This window comes from Euprymna scolopes, chromosome 40 (assembly GCF_053919585.1).
Source record: "Euprymna scolopes isolate OS-2025 chromosome 40, ASM5391958v1, whole genome shotgun sequence".
In the NCBI taxonomy this organism is placed as follows: domain Eukaryota; kingdom Metazoa; phylum Mollusca; class Cephalopoda; order Sepiida; family Sepiolidae; genus Euprymna; species Euprymna scolopes.
The window spans coordinates 48,427,438-48,454,061 of record NC_136521.1 but is presented as its reverse complement, the minus strand read 5'-3'; the positions used below and the strand labels follow the sequence as shown (position 1 = coordinate 48,454,061).

At 30.7% G+C, this 26,624-nt stretch overlaps 1 protein-coding gene and 2 non-coding genes across 3 annotated transcripts in view; 2 read left to right on the top strand and 1 right to left on the bottom strand.

The window, feature by feature from the left end:
* Window positions 1-26,624, bottom strand: part of LOC145265552 (uncharacterized) — a 103,884-nt gene that overhangs the window by 14,459 nt on the left and 62,801 nt on the right. The window lies entirely within an intron of this gene.
* Trnal-caa (transfer RNA leucine (anticodon CAA)) lies at window positions 19,236-19,352 on the top strand. Its single transcript has 2 exons — window positions 19,236-19,273; window positions 19,307-19,352. It is a non-coding gene; the product is annotated as a tRNA-Leu (tRNA).
* Trnal-caa (transfer RNA leucine (anticodon CAA)) lies at window positions 25,698-25,814 on the top strand. Its single transcript has 2 exons — window positions 25,698-25,735; window positions 25,769-25,814. It is a non-coding gene; the product is annotated as a tRNA-Leu (tRNA).

Genomic DNA, 26,624 nt, shown 5'->3' with positions numbered 1-26,624 from the left:
TGTACACCTCTTTACCGACGTGTCACGTGACAGGTAAGATTTTCTGTGTGTACGTAGTTCTCGTGTCTATGTAACTGTCAAAACTTTGATAATTAATAAAAAAAAAAAAAAAAAAGAAAAAGAAACGCTTAATATATATTTCGGGAATCAGTAGGAGACATTTATCTATTTTTATTGTTTGTTTTTTTTTTGCTTTTGTTTTTTCCGTTTGAGGAAATCTCACCGTGATTAGTCACGTGACACGTCGGTAGAGATGAACAGTAAATCAGGGAGCAAGTATAACGAGAAAGTGAACCCCCTTCTTAAAAGTCATCAAATTTATTTTTTATCAAATTTTTTTCTGCTAATATGATAGTTAAGTCTGTAATCTATGATAATGGTAAGCAAAAAGTTTTTTTTAAAAAAAAGCATTTTTAGGAGGGGGGGTCAATCTCATACAGGTCCGCCTTGAAATGGAAAGAAAGTAAGAATACCAAGAAATAAAAAAAAATAAAAATGAGATTACTTCATCCAAAATCCAAAGATAGCAAATTTCCGAGTTTCTGACGACGATGTAAAGTGTTTTTCTGTGGAAGAAAATCCAGGTAAAACTGGTCTTCTGCTTCCCAAGTAGTTTCCTTCAAGTGTTGCCTTTTTAACTGGGCTGGTGGACCCTATAACAGAAGACCTTCTAAATGTTGATAGATGTCACTCAGTACACGATACCTGTGAAAAAAGCGTCCGGAAATATTGACAGCCATTTTTTTTTTTTTATATCCTTGAATTTTATTTACTTTAAGATGAAGTGGGATTTAAAGTACAGACAGGGGCTGCTGATATCTCTCTTCCACTCTCCCCTCTTCTCTTGTTCTGTCTCTGTCTCTTTAACCCATTTCTCTCTCTCTCTCTCTCTCTCTCTCTCTCTCTCTCTCTCTCTCTCTCTCTCTCTCTCTTTCATTCTGTCTATCGCTTTAATCTGTTTCCCTCTCTATCTCATTATGTCTCTTTTTGTTTGCCTGCTCTCTCTCTCTCTCTCTCTCTCTCTCTCTCTCTCTCTCTCTCTCTCTCTCTCTCTCTCTTTCATTCTGTCTATCGCTTTAATCTGTTTCCCTCTCTATCTCATTATGTCTCTTTTTGTTTGCCTGCTCTCTCTCTCTCTCTCTCTCTCTCTCTCTCTCTCTCTCTCTTTCATTCTGTCTATCGCTTTAATCTGTTTCCCTCTCTATCTCATTATGTCTCTTTTTGTTTGCCTGCTCTCTCTCTCTCTCTCTCTCTCTCTCTCTCTCATTCTGTCTATCGTTTTAATCTGTTTCCCCCCCCCTCTCTCTCTCTCTCTCTCTTTCATTCTGTCTATCGTTTTAATCTGTTTCCCCCCCCCTCTCTCTCTCTCTTTCATTCTGTCTATCGCTTTAATCTGTTTCCCCCTCTCTCTCTCTCTCTCTTTCATTCTGTCTATCGCTTTAATCTGTTTCCCTCTCTATCTCATTATGTCTCTTTTTGTTTGCCTGCTCTCTCTCTATCTCTCTCTTTCATTCTGTCTATCGCTTTAATCTGTTTCCCTCTTCTCTCTCTTTCTCTCTCTCATTATGTCTCTTTTTGTTTGCCTGTTCCCCCCTCTCTCTCTCTCTCTATATATATATATATATATCTCTCTCTCTAATCACCTTTAAACAATGATTCTTATTAGCTCGCTAAAGTTAAACAACATTGAGCCTGGTTACTACAAAATATATGCTGTATGTAGAAGGCATCGACATGTTCCTGCAAGATCTGCAAAAGCCTTACATCATCATCTCTCTGATCAGCTGGGGATCGATTATGAATTTGATATTGCCATGAAACATCCTCCTTCAGTAGAAACTGATTTAACCTGCCAAAGGTGAATACTGCTCAGTTTTTGTCCCCCCCTCTCTCTCTCTCTCGTTATATACATATTTCCCCAAAACCTCTGGCCTTGATGGAGGAGAGACTAAAACTCGCTGCTATGATTTCAAATCATCTGAAATACCAGCAAGGGAAGACTTGATTCCAAATATATCTCATATGTTACATCTCTCCTCTTTTGGAAATAGGGTACGATTATGAATATCTCCAGTATCAAAAAATCCTTATACACTGTGCAATTTACTTTTATGCAAGAAAATCAAAGAGGGGAGATATAACATATGAGAAATATTTGGAATCAAGTCTACTCTTGTTGTATTTCAGATCATTTGAAACCATAGCAGCAAGTTTTAGTCCCCCCCCCCATCAAGGCTAGAGGTTTTGGGAAAATATCATATATTTTGTAATTCATATACAAAACTAGGAAAACAAATAACTATGATCAAAACATTTTATGGCTGTAAAAAGAAAATGCCAAAAGTAGGCTCTGGATGATAAATGATCCTCTTAATGTGCGACCTTAAGGCAAATGTCACATAGCCCACTACACAATTCCGGTCATTACCTTTCCAACGAACCTTCATTTGCTAAATCCTGATCAATAGTCACTGATATTTGGAACTTATAAAATTGCCAGAAAAAGTGGTCTATCTCTCTCTCTTTCTCTCTCTCTCTCTCTCTCTCTCTCTCTCTCTCTCTCTCTCTCTCTCTCTATATATATATATATATATATATATATATATATATATATATATATATATATATATATATATATACTGGTAGCCAAATTGAATATTGAAATGCTCATATCTTGGGTTCTATGGGGCAAAACTACATGAAAATTTGCAGGCTTTTTGAAGATTATAATACTATTTTAGGTTTAGTATTTTATGATAATTGGTTAAAAAGAGCCTATATTTTTAAACCAATAAATATGCCCAAATTGACCTACATTTATATATATATATACATATATATATATATATATATATATATATATATATATATATATATATGTATATATATATATATATATATATATATATATATATATTACAGGCCACTAATATAAATTCCAAAATTATTTCCATGTTCGTAGATTGAATAATTATGTAAACTTAAAGCAAGTATAAATATTAATATTAATATTTATAGGACAATCATAACCAAATGAAAAAACTCAATATTTAAGATAGACACTGATATAAGAAATTAAATTAAAACTCTGTAAATTAACTTATTATTCGACAAGGAATACAAGTTGAAATCTTTAAAAATTTTCTAATTCCATTGAATTTCAAAGAACAGCTCAGTTTTCAACTTCTATTCATTGTTGAATAATACATTTGTTGTCAATTCTAATTTACCGTGTTAAAAATCAACTTCTGTATATATAAGTTGATTATAAAAATTATTTTTAATTAAGTATGCATTGAACTCAGAACTGCAAAGTGATTTTGCTAGAAAGTTATTTCCGCCTGACAGTATCCCATACCACTATACAAGGCCACCATTTGTCCATGGAATATTGTTGCCACATCTGGGTTAGTGCATCTGCTACTAGTCTCTCACACTTAGACAGCGTTCAAAAGAGAGTCATTAACCTAATAGGCCCCGCACTGTCAGCTAAGCTTCAACCGACGAAATGTTGCATCCGTATGCCTGTTTTACAAGTATTGTGATAATAGGTGCTCCGACGAACCACATGCACTTGTACTCCCTCGACATAAATACCCATGACAAACCTGACATGCAGCAAAATCCCACCCCTACACAGTAGAGTTCCCCAAATGCCAAAAAGCTTTCTACTCTAATAGTTTATTCCCCAGGACTGCTAGACTTTGGAATTCCCTTCCGGGTCCCTGCTTCCCTGACTGTAATGATATACAGAAGTTCAAGTGTAATGCAAACAAACATGTTGCTGCTCAACTTCCTACATAGTATCCCTGCAAATTATGTTCCAGATAGTAGCTTCCTATGTCAAAGTAGCACTGTGCCTTGTTTGGGGTGAAAATGCATATATATATATATATATATATATATATATATATATATATATATATATATATATATATATATACACTAGCAAAAGTACCCGTCGTTGACTGGGTTCAAAAACAGCCTACAGAAAATGGACTTGGATTTATGAAAGTATGATAGGTTATGAAAAGGAAGGGCTGTAAAGAGATAGCTTCGAATTTGGGGGTATCAAAACCAAAGCAAAATATGATGAAAGTAAAAATAAAATAGATAAGCCCCATAATTTATTATACCATACCTGTTCACACTGAAACACTTATCACAATATTCTGTGGATCTATATTAAAGAAACCTTGTTAAACTTTGTGACATATTTCCATTCTATGGAGATCAGGTGCGAACGAACACCCAATAATTTTATTATACCAGATTTCTTCAAACTGAAACATAATTATCAAAGTATACTTACGCAGATAGATATGAACAGTCTTTATTAAAGTTTATGCCTAATTCTATTCTATGGAGGCTAGGCGTGAACGCAGACCACACAATTTTATTATACCATCCCTATTTAAGTTAAAACATACTTATCAAAGTATTATTATGTACATCTATATCAAAAACACTTGTAAACGTTTTTGTTTTTTATTTCCATACTTTGTGGACCAGGCGCGTATGCAGACCCCACAATTTTAATGAATCATCATTATGCCAGATCAAACATACCCATTCCTGTGTCTCGATACATCTTCTATCATTATATGTGATAAGTTTTCTATAATAGTCAATCATATAGGAGCCTATTCGTGACCAGACACACGTGATTTCCTTGGATTTTACTTGTGCGAATGGAAATTCAATTAATTTTCTTGGATTTATATTTTTGGATTTTACCGTGTGAAAATACACTTGTAGGGGGCAATCTGTAGATTTTAGTTCGACTGGTAATTTAAAATAAATAGATATTTATTATTTTATTATTACTACCAGCCGCAGAAGATTTTGTTTCAAACAAAATCAAATAAAAAGAAGAGATAATTAAAAGAATCGTTTTTGGCATTGGAAAATAAATACAAATTTTTCTGATTCCGATACCGATTCCAATGCCACAAAAAGTTCCGATTTTTCCGATTCCCGATTCTGATTAATCGTCCCAACACTAATTAAAAGTATTAATTATGTCGTAAATTTTGTAATCTAATAAGTTATAACACAAAAGCTCTGTTCAACACAACCTGTCAACCATTGAGCTTATTTTCTCTGCAGTATTAAATATATCCTGGCAATTAATAAATAGATTTTGCTTTATGTGAACTCTAAGAAATATCACAATTGATTTGATTCTTTGATAAAGCAACGATTGTCAGCTCGCGGTCAAGTTTCGATCCAAGCTTGAAGCACCTGCTTTTCTAGCCGCACTCAAGAGCTGTGTTACAGTAAAACAGTCTGTCTGTGCATGACTACATGCTCCCCTTGCTCTTGTTAGGGCACCATAAGGAAATCGCCATATACGACCAGCTATTAAAGCATTGATCACTAGATAAAAACAATTTGAGCTCTCCGGCAATTGATAATGTTTACATTTTGTTTACACTGAATTTTTGCTTAGATTCAGCAAGTGCCAGATGATAAATTAGAAATTAGAAGCACCGGTTTTAGCTCGAGGGTCGAGTTTCAATCCTGGCTTGAGGCACCGGCTTGTCTTGCTGCATTCAAGAACAATGATACAGTGGATGATATATATATATATATATATATATATATATATATATATATATATATATATATAACTACTTAATTTACTCACATAAAATTAATATACGAAAGTATAGATTTATGCGTAAACTTTAAGTATTTACTTCAAAAATGCTCAATACATAGCTAGAGCTAGTTAGTAATTTATAAAATATATATGGCAATTAAGCTTAATCGCCATATATATTTTATAAATTACTATATATATATATATATATATATATATATATATATATATATATATATATATATATGATGAAAATGATGGAAATAGTATTCCGACAAAATAGAGAAAATAAAAAGGAACAACCCGTATTATGTGTTCATCAACGTTTCGTCTTTATTTCGAGACTTCCTCTGGATATTATGTGTTCATCAACGTTTCGTCTTTATTTCGAGACTTCCTCTGGATAATTCATCCAGAGGAAGTCTCGAAATAAAGACGAAACGTTGATAAACACATAATACGGTTTTTTCCTTTTTCCAGAGGAAGTCTCGAAATAAAGACGAAACGTTGATGAACACATAATACGGTTTGTTCCTTTTTATTTTCTCTCTCTCTCTCTCTATATATATATATATAAATGAGATAAGTCACAGATTAGAAATCAAGTAAATCGCCTTATTAGATAATACAGTGAGGTAAGAATTTCAGGACGATCCTAGCCAAAAAGGTAAAGCTCAATATAAAAATAGAGCAACACATAAATGTAATTATAAAGGTTAAATTCTGTAGAGTAAAATATATATAAAACATATATTTATATAGATAAAGCATATCCATGTTAAGAATTTATTGTTTGAAGCAACGAATATATGAAGAAGAATTGTATTTATTTCCTAGGAAATAAATATAATTCTTCTCCATATATTCGTTGCTTCAAACAATAAATTTCCTAGGAAATAAATATAATTCTTCTCCATATATTCGTTGCTTCAAACAATAAATTTTCTAGGAAATAAATATAATTCTTCTCCATATATTCGTTGCTTCAAACAATAAATTTCCTAGGAAATAAATATAATTCTTCTCCATATATTCGTTGTTTCAAACAATAAATTTCCTAGGAAATAAATATAATTCTTCTCCATATATTCGTTGCTTCAAACAATAAATTCTTAACTTGAATATATATTTCACCTAAATAATTACACTTTATATAAAATTACACTTATACATATATATATATAATTACACTTACATATATATATATATATATATATATATATATATATATATATATATATATATATATATATATATATAACTTTTCTTTTTCAACGAACCTGGAGTGCCTTTAAAATATCATGTTAACCTATATATTTCTGCGACTTTCATACAAATATGACTTCTTCCATAATTTTTAGTTTTCAGTTTGATTGGCAAAATTTTTTTTCATATATCAGTTTCAAAATTCAGTTCAAGTTTTCAATCAATTTGTGCATAAAAACGAATAAATATCTGTAGACAAGCAAATAAAATTAAATTAAATGGAAATGGAAATAATTAAATAAAATGGAAATAATTAAATAAAATGGAAATAATTAAATAAAATGGAAATAATTAAATAAAATGGAAATAATTAAATAAAATGGAAATAATTAAATAAAACAATTGTTTATCAAACCAAAGCAAAATATAATGTTGTTGAAATCACAAAAATTAAATTTTATCCTCTAAAAATAAAGAAGTGAGGGGGAGGAAGAAAATAAAAATAAAAATAAAATAAAATAAAGGGAGCGTCTAACTTATTAATCTTGAATATGAAATGTCTAGACAGGATTTGACATGATTCATAAAATAGGTCAACTTTCAATTTTTTCACCAGATTGATATAATCAAAGATTTGTCGGATATCCAATATATCCAATATAATTAAAGAAAAACTGTGGAAATATGTATATATTGGATTGTTACCAGCTTCCTTGGATTTATTACAATATGCGTTGGATTTTTTTACTTGCCTAATACCAAGAACTTCCATTACAGGATTTAACAAACACTTTTGATTTGAAGTTCAATATCCTTTTTTTGCTGCATCAATATCCAATTTCCCTTATTATATGTAACTAAAATGATTTAAAAACTTTAAAAACATTTAATTTAATTTTCTATATTTATTACCTTTAGCAAATCAGGTGCAAACCTTTTAGAATATTTGCTAATATTTTCCTTCGAGGAGATGTATAAACATCGAAAACTCATGGGTTAAGGAAATATATTTTGATATACTATTTGTCTTGCATACAATAAAATTTCTATATTTGAAATTTAACTTTTTCAAATCACAAATTTTAAATTCCTAAATTATGATATATATGATATATATATATATATATATATACATATATATATATATATATATATATATATATATATATATATATATATATATATATATATATATATATATATATATATATATAAGGGAGTCAATGAGATTAAGGAAGCAAGAAACGGGAAAAAGGGAGAAATATATACATATACATATACATATATAAATATATATATGTACATATATTTACAAACACACACACATACACACACACACACACACACACACACACACACACACATATATATATATATATATATATATATATATATATATATATATATATATATATATATATATATGCTAGACTTTTTAGTCCATAAAAACGGCAAAAGTCATGGGCCGTTTACTTAGAATGAGGGCTTTATGCCAAATTAGTTGGCAAACATAATTAAATTTGTGTTCATTTGTGCATTTAATACTAATCCTTATTAATCCTTATTAACCCCCAAGTGTGCATAGAATATATACCATAATACTTAGTTCACTGGATCTTGTTGTAACAAAAGTTAATACAAAATTTCAGTCAGATTGGTTCAGTTTTTTTCCGAGAATACTTCTAGAGTAAATATGGTATTGTGGTGGCTAACCCTTATTAATCACTATTAATCCCTGGCTGATAAAACGGATAACATAATACGTAGTTCACGACACCTTATCATAACAAATGTCCTTAAAAAGTTTTCAGTCAGATCTGCTCAAGAGCTTCCAAGAAAAAGTCGAACGGACAGACAGACTAAGGGAAATAAAATATAGATTACACTTTCTTTTTCCTTCTTTTCACCGGCGCCATATTGTCCTGCAAGTCGAGTTTGTTTAAATAAAGAATACAATTTCAATGTTTGAACATGAAAAACCATTTCCTGTTTCACTATTTAACCTTCTTCTATATCTTTTTATCATTTGCAAACATTGCTTCGTGAATCCATTATATATATATATATATATATATATATATATATATATATATATATATATATAACCTTACGCTTTTATACGTCCATAAATCTTCTAACCACTCAAACTCAATTATAAAATCTATAGTACCATCCGTCTCTAAAAGAATTTCTACTCTTTCTGTCGATAAAAAAACTTTTAATCAGAATGCTACTTCTCCAATAATGCCTTAAGAAACTCAGGACACAATGAAAAGATTAAATACAACCATTATGCTCCTCCTACTGGCCGCCTTAAACCTGTAATAACACACAATATGACTCGCAAATAAGAGTTAAAAAAACAAGATCTGCCGCTATCAATTGCAATGAACCAGTCTACATGTATAATCCAAACCAAAATACTAATCGTAATACCTCTAACCTACCCAGTCGCACCAGGGGAAAGAAAAATATTTGGTTTAATCCTCCATTTAGCGTAAATGTCAAAATATATTTTACTATACTGTATTCTTTGTCTTGCATACAATAAAAATTCTATATTTTAAATTTAACTTTTTCAAATCACAAATTTTAAATTCCTAAATTATGATATATATATATATATATATATATATATATATATATATATATATATATATATATATAAGGAATTCTTCAACATTGTACAAAACTCTTCCAGATACCCACACAGATATAGTTCTATTTTCAATAAAAACTCAATATTGATTTCTTATTCAACTATGCCTAATTTAGCACAAATAATCTTAACATCTAATAACAAAAAAATTAAATCAGCTCAAAAAATCCCTTGCCCAGTTAAACTTAAACTAACTATAATTGTAATAACAAGCATCTTGCCCACTCAATAATAACTTCACCCATAAAGATGTTATATGTTCATGCACAATTACAGAGTTCCCACGCAATCCTCCCATAACAGACACTAATATTTTGTATCCATCCATCCCATCTGATATAGTTACTAATCATACGAGGAGCCCCCTCCATCTATAATCTTACAACCAGCAATAACAATAATGATGATAATAATAATAATGAGAATAATGATATTTCTCCTAACAGTCATCCTAACACTCATTATCCCCTCCAAAACAGTCCTCGTACAATCATTGTCCCGCCCTTTGTTCAACATAATGAACAAAATTCAAGCTATTTCCCTAATAAAAATCAGCAAATTAATATTAATTTCAGACCTCTAGCTTTTAATAAAGTACATACATATATCGGCGCTACTTGAACATTAATTAAGAAAAGAATATCAAACCACATTTCTTTTTTTAACAACCCAAATTCTAATAATTACCAAGGAACCACGTCAATTAAAAAACTTAATTCTAATAATACCCCTTTCTCAATCAAATGAGCCATCCTTAAAAGGTTAAGTCTCATACTCCAGGCTCTAAGTCATATCGCCTCTGCACAACCGAAACTATAACTATAATTACTTCCCCTCAAAGTAGCAATATAATAAACTCTAAAAACGAACTCATCTCTTTCTGCAAACATAAGTCCAAATTCAATTATGGTAAATTTGAAATTACATAGCCATTAATTTAACCTTTCAGATATATATTCTTTTCTATAACATTATCGTTTTCTCTACATAATTTCTTAATATTTTACAACTTAAAAATTTTTTTCCTTGTTTAGCCAGTTTTTCATCTGTAATTTCCATTTTTAGCGTTCAAATATTCCTATCTACCTACACATTTATGTTTTGCATATATGCTTTACTATATGCATTTACTTACATACTTACTTACTTACTTACTTACTTACTTGCTTGCTTTATCCGGAATTTGCAGACACCGGCCTTCTCTCCCCTTTAATTTTTTTTATTCATTTATTCATTCATCTATTTACTTATATGCATGTGTGTGTGTATATGTGGGTGTGTTTGTTGTGTGTATATATATATGTATATGTGTAATTGTATGTATTCATATATATGTATGTATGTATTTACATGTTTACGTATTTATTTTATATTTCTTCTTATTTCCTTTAATTGTCCTTCAAAAACTCCTGCTGATAATTCAATTATTAAATAATAACTTGTAAATTTCAGTTTACCTTATTTTTGCTTAAAATTTTGGCGCCTTTAACGTTATTTTGTCTGGGTCATTTTAACATTGGTTTTTCTATTTTAAATTTATTCCAATCACCATTCAACTATTTTTCCCCTCTTCTTTTTTTCTTCTTCACCCATTTTCTTTAATTCAATCTTGCCTCGACAGTCGAGCTGTTTATTTGTTCCATTTCTTTTTTACGCACATTTTATCTTTCTTTTAATAATATATTGGAATCCTTTCCCATTTCCTTGTACCTATTTGTCAATTATTCAACGGATTTCTGCCTTTTTGGATTACTTTGGATCATCTTCCAATTACGCGGTTCCCTTGACTTTTACTTGCACGAATGGAATTTTAACTAACTTTCTTGGATTCTGCATCTTTGGATTTTACTGTCATTGCAAATTTTACCCTTCACCAGACTTTCCATTCACGTGAAATCACTTTTTTATTCACCCTATTTCCTCTGCTTCACTTTTTGTTATCAATTAAGGTCTATGACTTACTTGTAATTTCATTTAATACTTTTGCAAGCAAAATCCGATCCCGCATTTTGCTAAATCCTACCCTCTGATGAGAAGGAAAGTATTTCTTCGAAACTCCGTGGATTAAGGACTATCCATTTATTTAGTGTTTCCGTTTTAAAATTAAATATGTTTTTAACTCTTTTTCAAAGTGTTTTTAGCATGTTTTATTAACTACTTGTTCTCATATATATATATATTCTGTGTAGCTTAATTGCCATATATATTTTCATAACTTACCACATAATTTTACCTATGTATTGAGCACTGTTGAAGTAAATACTAAAATAATTACGCATAAAATTATATCTGACGTTCTAAACGAATAATCTACTAATAAATAGGTACTCGTTTATTTAATTTTTTAAGAATTTTTTTTTCAAAGAATCGTTTTGGAATCGGAAATGGGGCTCAAAATTTTCCAATTCTGATACCTCCAAAAGTTCCGATATTTCCGATTCCCGATTCCGATTTTAATCGAATGTAAAAAAGAAATGGAACGGAACGCAAATGTTAACGAAACGAAATTAGCGAGTCGACTGTACCATGGCCACCGAGATATAGAAGGTCTGTTAACTGAAAAATGCCTGCAGGCAATCTAGGTAAGATTTGTGGAACTGTTACTGTCGAGACGGCATTTATAAAAAGAGCATTAAAACATGTTAAAAAAAGAAAAGAAAGGAACCCAATTCGATTAATAATGAAACTGAATTTTATTCAATATATCATATAAATATTATCTATGTAAAAATATCTAATTTTAAAGCAATATGCAATCTAAACGACCCTGGTGTCTAACTCTGTCCCGTGGGGAGGCATTGTAAATAGGTACAATCTAATACTGATAAAACTGAATTATGAATTTAGGAACAAACAATTAAAGAAACATAAAACAAACAATTCTTGGCTTTCGGGACAAGATCACAGTGTAGTAGTATCTGTCCTGATGCTACAATTCACCTTTTCTGTCCTCGGCTGGTGGAGGAGAAATCCTTCATGACTGAGATAATTTTTATTTTTGTTCCTATCCAGAGTGACACTTATTGGGGAGCTGGATCCTCCCCCCCCGCACAGGATTATATGCTGAAATATTTAAATAACTTACTTTTAATACAGAAATTACATTTAAAGTTTTGGTTTTCTGTTCTTCTATGTTAATTTTTCCCATGTTTTTCATCAAAATGTGTAGCATCTTTTCATCAGTTACATGGTTAGGAATCCTATACTTCACTATAGTCTTCATTTTCATATCAGTGCAGAATACATGAATACGGAAATGAAGTTCACATAACTACTAAAAGACAATCATACTATAATGTGAACATTGGTTAAAAACTAAGAAAATATAGTAAAAATTTATTTTATTTTTCGATTTTTTTATTTCTTTGATTCAATTTGATTCATACTTTTATTTCATACTTGTTTTTATTTTTATTTTCATTTCAATTGATTTTTATTATTATATTTCCCACTCTAAATATTTTTATTTTTTGTTAGTTTTTTTTTTTTTTTTTTTTTTTTTTGCATACATATTCAAATAATGCTTTTGGTCTTTTTTTTGTTTGTCTTAAATAGTACCTTCAAAAAAGTTTTCGTAATTAAATAAACCAATGAAAACCTTTTGCGTATGTGCTTTTTAGGGAGCAACCATTAAATTAAAACCCGTTTACGCAGGGTCTACGTTTCCCATGAAATACTTTTTGTTTAATTATTATTGTAGTAATAATAATAATAATAATAATAATAATAATAATAATAATAATAATAATAATAATAATAATGGTGCTTCTGCAGTGTACGCACCGTGCTATATTTTAGATAGGATTATCTAGTTAAATTTCATGACATCTTTTTTTTCATCAAATTGTTAGGTGAAAGTGCAGAATAGTTAGAAAGCCTCCCCCTATCAAGAATGGCTTTCTAAATAACCTTATTATTTCATCACGGTAAGTACACGACACAAACACCAAACAATATTTATTTATAAGATAAACACAAGAAAATGTTAACTAAACTCTTTATTTTTAGTTCATATCAAAACTTTAATTAAAACTGATTAGTTAATTAATTTTTAAGTTGAATTTGTGTTCGTATGAATAAAGTGTTCGAGAGAATAAAGAATTTAAAGAATAAAGTGAATGTGTTCGAGAGAATAAAGAATTTAAATTTTAAATATATTTCGCCGGTTACTAAAATATTGAAATCATCAATTATTTTAGTTAAAAAAAAAATCGTGACAAATGCTTCTAACTTTAAAATATTTGGAAATACTCAATGAGAAGTTTTATTCATTATTAAAAGAACAGACTGAAAAATATTCTCATATAAAAATTGTTTGTTTTGCAGTTGATAAAATAAAATAAAATGAAATATTCGACTTCCTTCAATAGATATAAAAATTCAAAAACAATCCACTTACTGTTATATTTTGTTAGATTAAAATTATCCCATTTTATAATAATTGCAATTATATAATTATCCAAATCGAGAATTGTTTTTTCTCTTTAGGAGAATAAAAAACATGCACAATCTAAGGCAAGGAAAAATATTTTTTATGACCATGTGGTTGAACACTAGAAACTTTCTATACCTACATGTTGATCAGGAAATGGCGTCACGCTGTCATGTTCACTGGCCTACTCTCTCGGTAGCCGTAACTATACAGTCTGGCAAAAAACAAAAACAAAACAAAAACACACAAAAAACCCAACTCGACTGCTGATAACAACAACTAATTATAAGCGTGTTTAAAATCTTTAAATACTCTGTACTCGTTAATAAAATAACTAAAAAATATAAAAAATATATATATTTATTGAATGAATAACATAGTTTATTTAAATAATCACACAATATTTTCACGTTTATTTTCAGAATAACAAACAATAAAAAAAATGGGTGAAAAAATAAATAAACAAAGGCAAGCTAAGTTACTTTTTTGCCTAACCAGATAAGTTATTTTTTTTACCCAATTACATAATTTTTGTGTTTTAATTTATTTACTTATTCACAGCTTTTCAAACTAATTCTATTCTTAATTAAAAAAAGACATTAAAATTTCCTTCTTTGCTTTTCTGGAAGATTACATTAGTTTTTAATTATTTCATTTCATTGTTTTGTTTTGGTAATTATGTAGAGAAAGGACCATGAAATTCAACTGTTACAGTATCTTTTGTTTATGAAATTGTTATGTGAAACTACAGTCTAGTTGAAAAATATTTTTTAGTTATTTCATTTCATTATTAACATATTCATAACAAGTACAGAGTAGTTAAAAATTAAAACATGCTTATTATTAGTTGTTATTATCAGCAGTCGAGTTGTTTTTTTTTCTTGCTAGGCTATACAGTCGACTCGCTAATTTCGGTTCACTAAAATTTGCGTTCCGTTCCATTTTTTTTACATTCATTCGCGGCCGCCATCTTACGTACGTCTTTAGTTAAAATTTCCGCATATATATCATTCAAACACAGTAGTGTTTGAATATGCTTATATATGCTGACCAAATTTCAAACAATTATTACAGTTTATAGATCACCTTCCCAACTATATTGTGAAAAAAAAATTTCAATTTCCGTTCAGTAAAACAAAAGTTATGATGAATTTACTGGTGTTGAAAATAGTAAAAAAAAAAACGTAAGGAGATGAGCGACGTTTATTATGACTGGTTTCTATAGCAACCACGTCGCTGCAGCAACTGCTGTTGCTACCAATTCACCGTTCTTGTGAAAAGAGAAGTAACAAGGGAAATAGAGAGAATGAAAGCATGAAAGGGAGATAATTTGGGGGGATTTTATTGAAAACGTGTGTATGTTATGTCTATGGGGCAAAAAATAAGACTGAAACTAAACAAAGAACAAGTAAATTTATTGGAAGCCTGGAAAAATCATGGATTACAATAGAAAAATGCGAGTATGAAAAGTAATATAGTTAAGCTTAAACATGGAAAAGTAAAGGACTAGTTGTTAAAACTGGAAAAGAAAAGGACAAGATATTCTAGTAAAAAATATAATAAATTTAAAATATTGCAGCATTAAGAATTGATTATATAATGTTATAAATCGATTATATAATGTTATAAATTGAATTCAAACAAATTTTTAATGTTGCAATATTTTAAGTTATAAAGCTATTATATTTTTTACTAGAACATCTTGTCCTTTTCTTTTCTAGTTTTAACAACTAGTCCTTTACTTTTCCATGTTTAAGATTAACCATATTACTTTTCACAAATTAAATTTAATACAATACATACATATATGTTCCTTCGGTCTTTGACAGACTATGGATACCCACGAAGGGTGTCTGTGCGTGAAATTTTTTGTGGCAGGAAATGCGTAATCTCCAACCATGCCTCTCCTGGGTCGACATTGTTTAACATATTTCAAACTGACATAAATTATTGCGCAATAGAAATAATTTAATTAAGACAAAAATCATTTTTCTTCAAGTGAAAATTCCATTTTTTATTTGCTTACTAAATTTAAAAGTTATTCTAGCAAATTACCTAACAAATTGATAAACCAAATATCGTAAAAACTGAATTTAACTTAAAAACACCATGAAAAAAAAAGTTTTTTTAAATTTAGTAATTAAGTTTAAAAACTGGCATTTTTATTTTTTAAATTCTAAAAAGGAAAAATTATTTTTGTTTTGATTTAATTATTTTTATTGTGCAATTATTTATATGAGTTTGAAATATGTTACGCATTTAAAACAATATTATTAATGAACGCTTTGGTAGAAAAAATGAGTCCATTAATGTCGGCTCGCTGCAACGAATTCAGAATAGAAGCATGTGATCGAAAGTAGAAATCAGGGAGAACCAGAAATATTATGGGGGCGTAGTCTCTTCTTTGAACTAAATTAACACTTTAAAATAAGTTAAACCACTAAAACATATCCAGCTAGGTAGAAAACGAACACTTAGAAAAATCAATTTTATCTTTTATAAAACAAATATGTTTATAAAACAACAGTACACAAGTAAAAATATTTTTAAATATTATGGTGGAGTGGAGTCTCTTTTAAAAACAACATTTTCTTTCAAGAGCGGTCATAAAATGTGCTTTCGATCGATATTTATTCAATAATCGCCCAGTTTTCCTATCTAGCAAAACTGGACGAGTTTTCAATGGACGAGTTTTCCGTGGACGAGTTTTCCGTGGACGAGTTTTCCGTAGACGAGTTTTCCGTGGACGAGTTTGGGCAGCATTTTTACTCTAATGCATGTTTCGTTGAAGAGCAGGGATAATTCCTGTTTGTTTTTCTTGCAATCCATTTTCTCTTTTTGGCGGGATAATGTTCGAACGCTCTGTTTAAGTGTAAAAAGAAATTTGCCGTAGTTGCGAACGTTTTCGACTTCCATGTGTCGTCTTCAGACAAGTGATGAATTAAAAATTGCGTTTGTGAATTTATTGAAAAGACAATTAAAATCGTTTGAAATCATGAAAAACACTTAAGTGTGCTTTCCCCTTAATATTGAGCCTGATTGATGGTCGTTTTTTTTTTCATACAAATTAGTAGGGCTTCAATGATTGGGAGGCGCAGATCACAGTGTGAGATAGCTAAAATGGCGGTGTTTTTAATTAATATATTTCTAAATTCAATTTTTTGGGGGGGGGTCATGTGCTGCAACATAAATGGAGCTACCAAACTCTTCCGCCAAACACCCAGACAACGCCGGGCACCCATGCTAGTATATATATATATTTAAAAGAAGTGTATTACATCGAAGTTAAAAAAAATTAAATAAAAATGTTTTAATTTTAAGTGGTAAATGCTAGATAAAAATTCGATGACCCCCCCCCCACATATACAGACCAATTTTTCAATTGTTGCCCCTTAGCAGCCTTTTTTTCCGGATGAAAAACTATTAAAAAATTTTCCGCATATCTGAATACCCTATATACCAACTTTCAAGTCTGTAGATTAAAAATTCGTTGAATAGATAAGTTGAGAAATGTCCTCACATACACACAAATTCTCATTTATATATATTGGTTAAGTTTAGTTGGGTTTTTTTTCCGGGAATTTAAACGACATTCTTTATTTTTAATTTTAATTTTTTTTACTTAAAGCTTCTTTAGACTATATATTGGGGTTTTAGATTTGTATGACCAGGTTTCCTTTTTCTTTTCTATTTACCTATCTGGTACCAAAGGTACTTAAGCTTTTATGCATTTTTATTCTCATAAAATTTATATGCTAGTTAACATGTCGCAGAATTGATCTTGTAATCTTATTAAATTTACTTATATATATATATATATTATTAATATTTCATTTTTCTATTTATTTTATTTTATATTATTAATATTTTATTTTCTATTTATTTTATTTTATTTTATATTATTAATATTTCATTTTTTTTATATTAGTATAAACAGTAACCGTATTGTTGTACATTTTATTATTGCGGAAATGTTTTTTTTTTTCCACTGGAGAGCCATGTATTTAACAGATATCCTGTTTTTAAATCTCCGAAACAGCTACATGGTAGGCAGCTGATTATCCCCGTTTTCTATTATTTTTTTTTTTTTTTTTTAGTTAAGGCTTTCTCTTTTTTCATCCTTATATAGTTGATATCTCTTTTATAATTGTAGACTTTTGAAAAGTCGGCTTATGCAAGTGCTGAGTCTATTTCTATTTAACAATTTTAGTTAAGTTTTTTTTTCCATCCTTATATAGTTGAATTATCTATTGTAATTATAAACATTTTAGAAGTCGGATTATTTAAGTGTTAAGTCTGCGATACATTAAATTTATTTGTTTTTTTTTTCTGGGAATTTAAACTGCATTCTGTATTTTTATTTTTACTCAAAGCTTCGTTAGTATATATATATATATATATATATATATATATATATATATATATATATATATATATATATATATATATATAGAGAGAGAGAGAGAGAGAGAGAGAGAGAGAGAGAGAGAGACAGTACCAGATGGGTGACCAGACGCTGTATGTAGGAGGACATTGTCATCTCCACTGAACAGAACATGCACGCGACTGGGGACCACAAAAAGAATTTGATATTCTGTAGATACTTCCTTCTTCGGAGTAATATATATATATATATATATATATATATATATATATATATATATATATATATATATATATATATATAAGTAGATTGTAGTTTACTTGAAGCATTGTTGAAGAAAATTATAAGGTAAAATTAAAAGCCAAGAACAATGCGAGATTTTTTTTTATAAAAAAATTAAAAAAAAAATCTCGCATTGTACTTGGCTTTTAATTTTACCTTATAATTTTCTTCAACAATGCTTCAAGTAAACTACAATCTACTTATATATATATATATATATATATATATATATATATATATATATACTGAAACCGATTTTTTACTCAATATATATATATATATATATATGTATGTATATATATATATATATATATATATATATATATATATATATATATATATATATATATATATATATATATATATATATACCTGTTCCGCTCAAAGTGAAAGATAGCGACATAGTATTAAAAATGGAGCCGCAGGTCGCGTAGAGAATATCTTGATATTTGTTTCTATTTTTAGATTGCAAATTGAGATAGAAGAGTAAGGGGGGATACGGACGGATGGAGAACAAGCGTGTTTGGAGAGCAAAAGAGAGGGGTGAAAAGCGAGAGGGGGTGGTAAATCTATTATAAACTAAAAATGAATGCACAGCTGTTTGTATAAACGGCTGACTACCTACCCGACGCGATGAATAGCATATTGTCAGTATAGAAGATATCTTGTCAGGATGGCCGAGCGGTCTAAGGCGCCAGACTCAAGGTTTCTAATTTACCTTAACCAGGACTATGAGTGTTCTGGTCCACGAATGTGGGCGTGGGTTCGAATCCCACTTCTGACAAACCTTTTTTCTTTAATGATTTTATTGCCTATAATCCAATTAATAAACTCATTATGTTGCGTGTGTGTCTGCTTGTCTGTCTCCACTTTTTCAAAATGAATCTCCCCCAATTCACAAGGGCGTAGAGCAGCGCGAGGCAAGTGAAATGATTGCATTTTTTGCGGATCAATCAATTATAGGGGTTTAGCCGGTAAAATAACTGCTAATGTGTCAAAATTAAAAAAAAAAAATTGGCAGGTGTAAGTAGACTAAATATGTTATTTCTACGCATGCGCAAAAATCGGTTAAAAATTCTTTTAGAATATTATTTTTATACTGTTAATAATTAAATACTGTTTTAAATCTGTGGTTTTCGGCCAGAAATTTGGCTGTTAAGGGGTCAAAATTCAACGATTTGACCTTTGAGAACTCTACCAAACTCCTCCGACAATTTTCGGTCTAAAGACTTGAAATTTTAGATATAGGTTCCTTGGACATGGATCTAACGCCGGGCACCCATGCTAGTAATAGTATAAAAATAATTAATGTAAAATAATTTTTAAAGAGTTAAAATCATTTAAGCAATAATTCGATCGCCTATTTATAATGACCATTTTATTTTAATTAAAAAAGTTAATTAGATCTCCTGTCATTATTATAAAATATTGATAGAATTATAACAGTGGAAATTATTGTAAAAAAAAAAAATTTAATTACTAAGTATTTAATAATTCCCTTTTTTTGTCTTTCTATTTTAGTTTCCTTAAAGTGCAAGAGGGTCTCTATTTCTGGCGTGCCCATGCCGAAATTCAATTTATTTCTTCAAGTCGTTTAGTAATAAATCTTTTTTATCTAACTTTATTACGTACTTACATGTTAGGTTAAAAAAAAAGTCGCCACTTAAAAATTAACGTAAATTTATCGAGTATTTTTGTTTTGTTATTTGAGAAGTAACAATCATATTACTTTTAATAATAAAAAAAGGTCAACTGTCAGTAATCGATAGTCAGGACGACCAAGCGGTGTAAGGCGCCAGATTAAAGGAATTGTAATTATTTAACCAGGATTATGAGTATTCTGGTCCACGAACGTGAATTTGTGGCATGGTTCCTGGCTTTAGTAGAGGCCATCTTGGAGCGTCGCTGTGTAGTACCAAGGACTACACCGACATTTAATATAGTCGTGTTATCTACTGCCAGATAGATAAGACAGATTTAATGTTAAACCACTTCAAACAACTTTGAATTTACGCATGCGCAGAAGTAATAGAAATATATTGGCAGGTTGAAATGAACAGTTTGCATTTCACCTTGCCGGCATACGCGTTATTCATCCTTCGAAATAGAAATTTTACGCGCTGTGAATCATTCTTGAATACTATTTCTTGTCAATTTTGGTGTTATGTGACCTGCAATTTAAGAGTTTATCGGTTAAATATTTACGCGCACATACATATATCTACTGTTATATAGGGTGGTCGCTAGAAAACGAAAAATTTGGCAAACAAGGATTTATTTTTACAAAGATTAATTTTTACAAAGTTTTTCAAAGACAAATGCTATATTATACTCATAGATACTCAAAACGTCGTCCGCGCACTTCACTGCAGCGTGTTAACCTCGAAAACCAACAAAAGAACCAATCAAAAAATAGCAATCACGCATTTTTTTCATGATCTAAGCTAACCTTTAAATTTCCCGCTTTTCTAACGACCACCCTGTATTACTTTTAGATTGCAAATCGTAATAGAGAGAAAGGAGGTAAAGGAAGGGAAAGCAAGATTGCTTGGGAGAGAGAGAGAGAGAGAGAGAGAGAGAGAGAGAGAGAGAGAGAGAGAGAGAGGGAGAGAATGGGAGAGGAAAGAGGGGGAGAGGGAAAGTAAGTTTGTCATGTACGAAATGAATTTATAACCGACTTTATAAACACAACAACTATATAATAAATATGATATCCTTCGACTAGTGATAGCTCTCAGGATGGCCGAGCTGTCTAAGGCGCCAGACTCAAGGTTTCTAATTTACCTTTACCAGGACTATGAGTGTTCTGGTCCACGAATGTGGGCGTGGGTTCGAATCCCCCTCTTGACATACTCGCTTTTAATTTTTTTTTTTTTACTTCTATTCTTTTCCCTATAATTTACATAAATCCAACAGTAGATGCGTGTATGTCTGTCTGTGTGTAAATATTTAACCGATGAACACTTCAACTACTGGTCACATAACACTGAGATTAACAGAAAATTGTAATTGTACACCAAGTAAAATCTTTGTTTTGATGACTGAATCACGCTTATAGAACTATGTCGGCAAGTTGAAAGTTCATCTTGCCGACATATTTCCATTTCCTTCCGCGCATGCCCAAATTCAATTCATTTTTTCAAGTCGTTTTACATCAACTCTTTCTTATCTGTCTATCGATAGCTACATCGGTAGAGAATGCAGCTGTTAAATGCTTTGGTTTCAATTCTAGCTGATGGCACCCAAGTCAGTTTTTTACCCTTTGAAATTAGTACTGTATATTAGGTACAATATAATATTCAATAGATAATTAGGTCTGCATGGATTAAAATATATTTAAGAGTATTTTACGACCGGGCAAGTATGGGCACTTCTCCCTAGTGTACATATAATCTACGGAGAAAACAATTGTGTTTTGTTTAAAAAGATCTTAATGTGTCCAATGCGCAACATATGCGGCGACGCCACGAAGAAAGGATCCAATTAGATTTTAATATTCAACTATTTGGGTGGGTTTTGAAGGAAAGACGATATCGAAAATGAGACTGACAAAGTCTATCCTTACAAGAAAAATTAATTTTATTGATAAAAGGAAATCTACTGTTTGGAACAATTGATAATAATTTAAGATTTGACGTTTAGAAAGACAAGACAAGTGCGAAATTGTTTTTAATAGATATTGCTATTTATTAAAAATAAAATTGAGTTTTTTTTTTTCAAATTTCATCTTCAAGAAATTAGACAGTTGTTCTTTTGTTGTTATTTTCTTCTTTTTTTCCTTTTTCTTCTTGATTTGAAGTGCTTGAAGTTAATTCAAAATAATGCTTTTTTTTTTTAAATTACAGATTTCGCATAATTTTTATATGCAAGATTTTAGTAATTTTCTTGCTCGTATGAATGTGAAACTTTCGGTGTAACACATTTTTATATAATCTCGAACAATAATTAAAAAAAAAATTATTTAAAAACAGGAACATAAAAAAGTAATTAAATTTTTAAAAAATGATAAAGAATGATACAAACGTTCAGGATAGGAATGTACGGATGCACGTCTGGAAAAAAAAAGTAAACTGGCACCCCTACCTCCTTTTAATATCATGACTTCATTTTGAAACAGCGTTTCGATTGGCTGTCATTTGGGACTTCCGTATAATCGTGTTTACAAAACTTTATTCGTTGCGTTTTGGCGAACGGCAGAATTACTTGCTTTTGGGGGCTAATTAAGCTTCTTTTTTTTTTTTGTACAAACAAGGTGTTTTTTCTTCTTATTAAATTCAATATCTTAGGACTACTTTATAATTATCTCTGAAGTAGACCCAGAAAACTAATATTTATCTTTTAAAGGATTTTTACAATGGAGTTATTTAACTTCAAAGTTTAGCTGAATTGGTTAGCTCACCGTGAAAACATTTTTCATAACTTTTTTTTTTTTTTTCACATGCACAAATATTTTTTCCCCTTTGGAAATTTAGTTTAATCTTTAATTTTTCAAATACAATCAAAAAGTAGTCGGAAACCTACAAAAAATTGTGATAAATCGGCTTTCAAAACTAGGTCCCCCTACTTTTATTTGTCCATTTTCGCCCGTACCTATAATTTATCCATTTATTTATTGTGGCCGAAACGTCGTGAAACAACAATTAAAAGATGAGGATAATAGTCTGCAATAAATTAATGGATAAATAATTCAAATTAATCATCTCAACAATGAATTTCAATTAATTAAACCAATTAAATATTCATCTCCAGGAAATTGGACAGTTGGTCTAGCAATATTTATTAAAAACAATTTCACACTCGTCCGGTTTTTCTAACCGTTAAATCTTAACTTTCCCCCCGAGGATAAGGGTAGGAGCTGCTAAAAACAGCCTATCCTGCCTTAACAGAGTAGAAAATAGACTTCGTGGCTTAGTAGGGGATGCCCTTTTCTCTGCCTTGCAACCTCTCTCCCACAGAAGAGACGTTGCGAGCCTATCCTTGTTTTATCGTTATTTCCATGGCAGGTGCTCGTCTGAACTCCAATCTCTCGTCCCCTCTCGCCAATTTTTCACGAAAAACACTCGTCTAGCTGAATCCACTGTGAAAAATTTCCTCCATTCTTTATCTGTATCTAAATCAAAACGCGGATTCCATGAACAAAGCTTCTTTCTTAGAACTGCACGCCTGTGGAAATCTGTCTGCTTCTTTCTTAGAACTGCACGCCTGTGAAACTCTGCCTGCTTCCCACCTGACTACAACTTGGATGTCTTCAAGTCCAACGTTAACAAATTCCTAATGAACCGCCCTCTTAAGTAAATACTTCATTAAATCTCCACACTAACGTACTGTACTTGCAATAACCCTTATCCCTGAGTGGCTTCCGGGCCTTGATAAGTGGTGACCACCGTGGAAAAAAAAAATATTTTTTAAAGACGATCACAAATTAAGTGTTTTTTTTTTTTTGTTATTGTTTTTTCTTTACTTTTCTGAACAGGTCTCTCCACTTATTAAGGCCAGATATCACACTAGAAATGAGATGGTACCAATTCCGAATGTTAGTGGAACGGTTATAGATATGAATTTAATATTAATTTTAATTCACTAGTTTAAGTATTTTTTTCAATAAAATAAAATACGTATTAGATACGCTTGAAGTCAAAACAATGCATTATTACAAAATAAACAGCTATTTATTTTTGTTTGAAATTTATAAATATATTTCGAAGTTAAACTTCATCCTCAGTATTTCTTCCATTTTTTCTTCTTTTTTTTTGTTTGCTATGTTGTTGTTGGAGCAGAGAATCAGTAAGTAGAAGTCCTTTTCTTGTTTTTCACGGTAGTACACAACCCTAACGTGAATACCGCGTGACCAACGCACCGTTCCGACATTTGAAAACACTACCGTAACTTGAAGTTCTTTTGTTGTTTTTCACGGTAGTGTTTTCAAATCTCGGAATGGTGCGTTGGTCACGCGGTATTCACATTAGGGTTGTGAATTACCGTGAAAAACAACAGACGAGTTTCTATTGCTGATTCTCTGCTCCAACAACAACATGGCATTTTTTTTTTTAATATTGAAGATAACATGTAAATTCAAAATATATTTGTAAATTTTAAGCAAGAATAAATATCTGTTTATTTTTTTATTTTATTTTATTTATTTATTTTTTTTTTTTTGCTTCAAACGTACCTAATACGTATTTTATTTCATTCAAACTCAATCCAGGAACACACAACCCTAACATTTATTAAATTTTTTACATTACACATACTCGTATTTATACATAGAGACAAATACATGCATACACACACCGCATTCCCCAGATTTGTCTTACTTTATCCTACTAGTTTGTTTCATTTACTCTGAGTACTAATTGACTGTTCAGCGACGTTTGACCATTTCTGACCTGTTTCATAAATCACAATCTTCTTATACAGAAGTCTCACTATTTTTTACATCCTTAAATATGCAAGTTTCGTTCTAATCGAATAAGTCTTAGATCTATTTCTTATGGATTAAGACGGTTGAAGAGAGTAAGGAGTTTGGGAGAGTAAGGAGTTTGGGAGAGTAAGGAGTTTGGGAGAGTATGAATGTTTGGGAGAGTCATGATGTTAAAGTAAAGAGGGTACGGAGGTAAGATAAGGGAAACCAAGGATGATAGAGAGAGAGAGAGAGAGAGAGAGAGAGAGAGAGAGAGAGAGAGAGAGAGAGAGAGAGAGAGAGAGAGTACATCTACGAGGGTTGTTTAAAAAAATAAGGCCTCTTATTTTTTTAAACTAAAAAAGTTGAAGAGCTACGAAGACGGGCATAGTGCCATTAAAACGAGCGACCTTTTGTGCAGGAATTCATTAACGCATCTCTGATCCTGGCGCACGTCCACGATAGGGGTTGCTTTCCTAGAGTCTCACACGGTCAATATCTGCAACAGAGAAATAAAACTTTCAGATCATGAATGCATAAGTTCAGTCATCATAGCAGTGTAATTTGCAATCCCCTTTGATCCATTCGTTTGGAATAAAATTTGGAGGTATTACTTTTGAGACGCCTCTCGTATAAGCTATGAAGTTAAATATTCACATGTATATATAAACACAGCTGACTACTTATTCCATTTGATAAATACGGTATTGTCAGGCAGATTAATAAGCTGTCAGGATGGCCGAGCGGTCTAAGGCGCCAGACTCAAGATTTCTAATCTACCTTAACCAGGACTATGAGTGTTCTGGTCCACGAATGTGGGCGTGGGTTCGAATCCCACTCCTGACAAACATTTTTTAATTTTTTTTTATAATTAACAATATGTTCTAACAATTTTCTCTTTTTGGTTAAAAGTAATAATCTGTATATAATAAAGCCCAACATGTATTTATTTGCATAGTTTTTATATAATGACAAACACTTTAGCGAGTATAAATCGTGGCCTTTTCTTGGCTTCCGAATGAAACGATTTCAAGTGGTGTGTGGAAGTAAGAAAGCGAATAGCAACCCTCGCTGTCTGAAATGAATTCCCAAAGAAATCCTTTATTCATATTATTTGGATTCATCTGACTACTGTTCTCATCTTGAGGGTTATTATTCTCACAGCGTTTCGGTCGGTGTAACCTCCGACCTTCTTTAGGTGTATCTTGTCGAACTCGGAAATGTTTCTGTCAAACTCGGGAATTTGAACAGAATTTCGAACGGAACCCTTTATTTACTTCACGAGGGTAGCAGGTTCTCGTTCAGACAACCATGACTGGATAGAAGTTCTAAGTAATTCGAAATTGTATCTTACGGTCGCCAAAATTCCATCAAACTTTTCGAGTTCGACAGAAACATTCCTGAGTTCGACAAGATACACCTGAAGAAAGCCGGTGGTTACATCGACCGAAACGTTGTGAAAATAACACTCAAGATGAGAACAGTAGTCCGATGAATCCAAAAAATACCAATAACCTTACCTTATCTCAAAAATTCAGAAATGTACATCCTCCATTCTAATTAAAAACTCAACAGCATTTTTTTTTCTTTAGACCATCAGACATTAGGATACCAATTTATATGTGAAAAGGTAAATTACTGTAGAAATTCATTGAT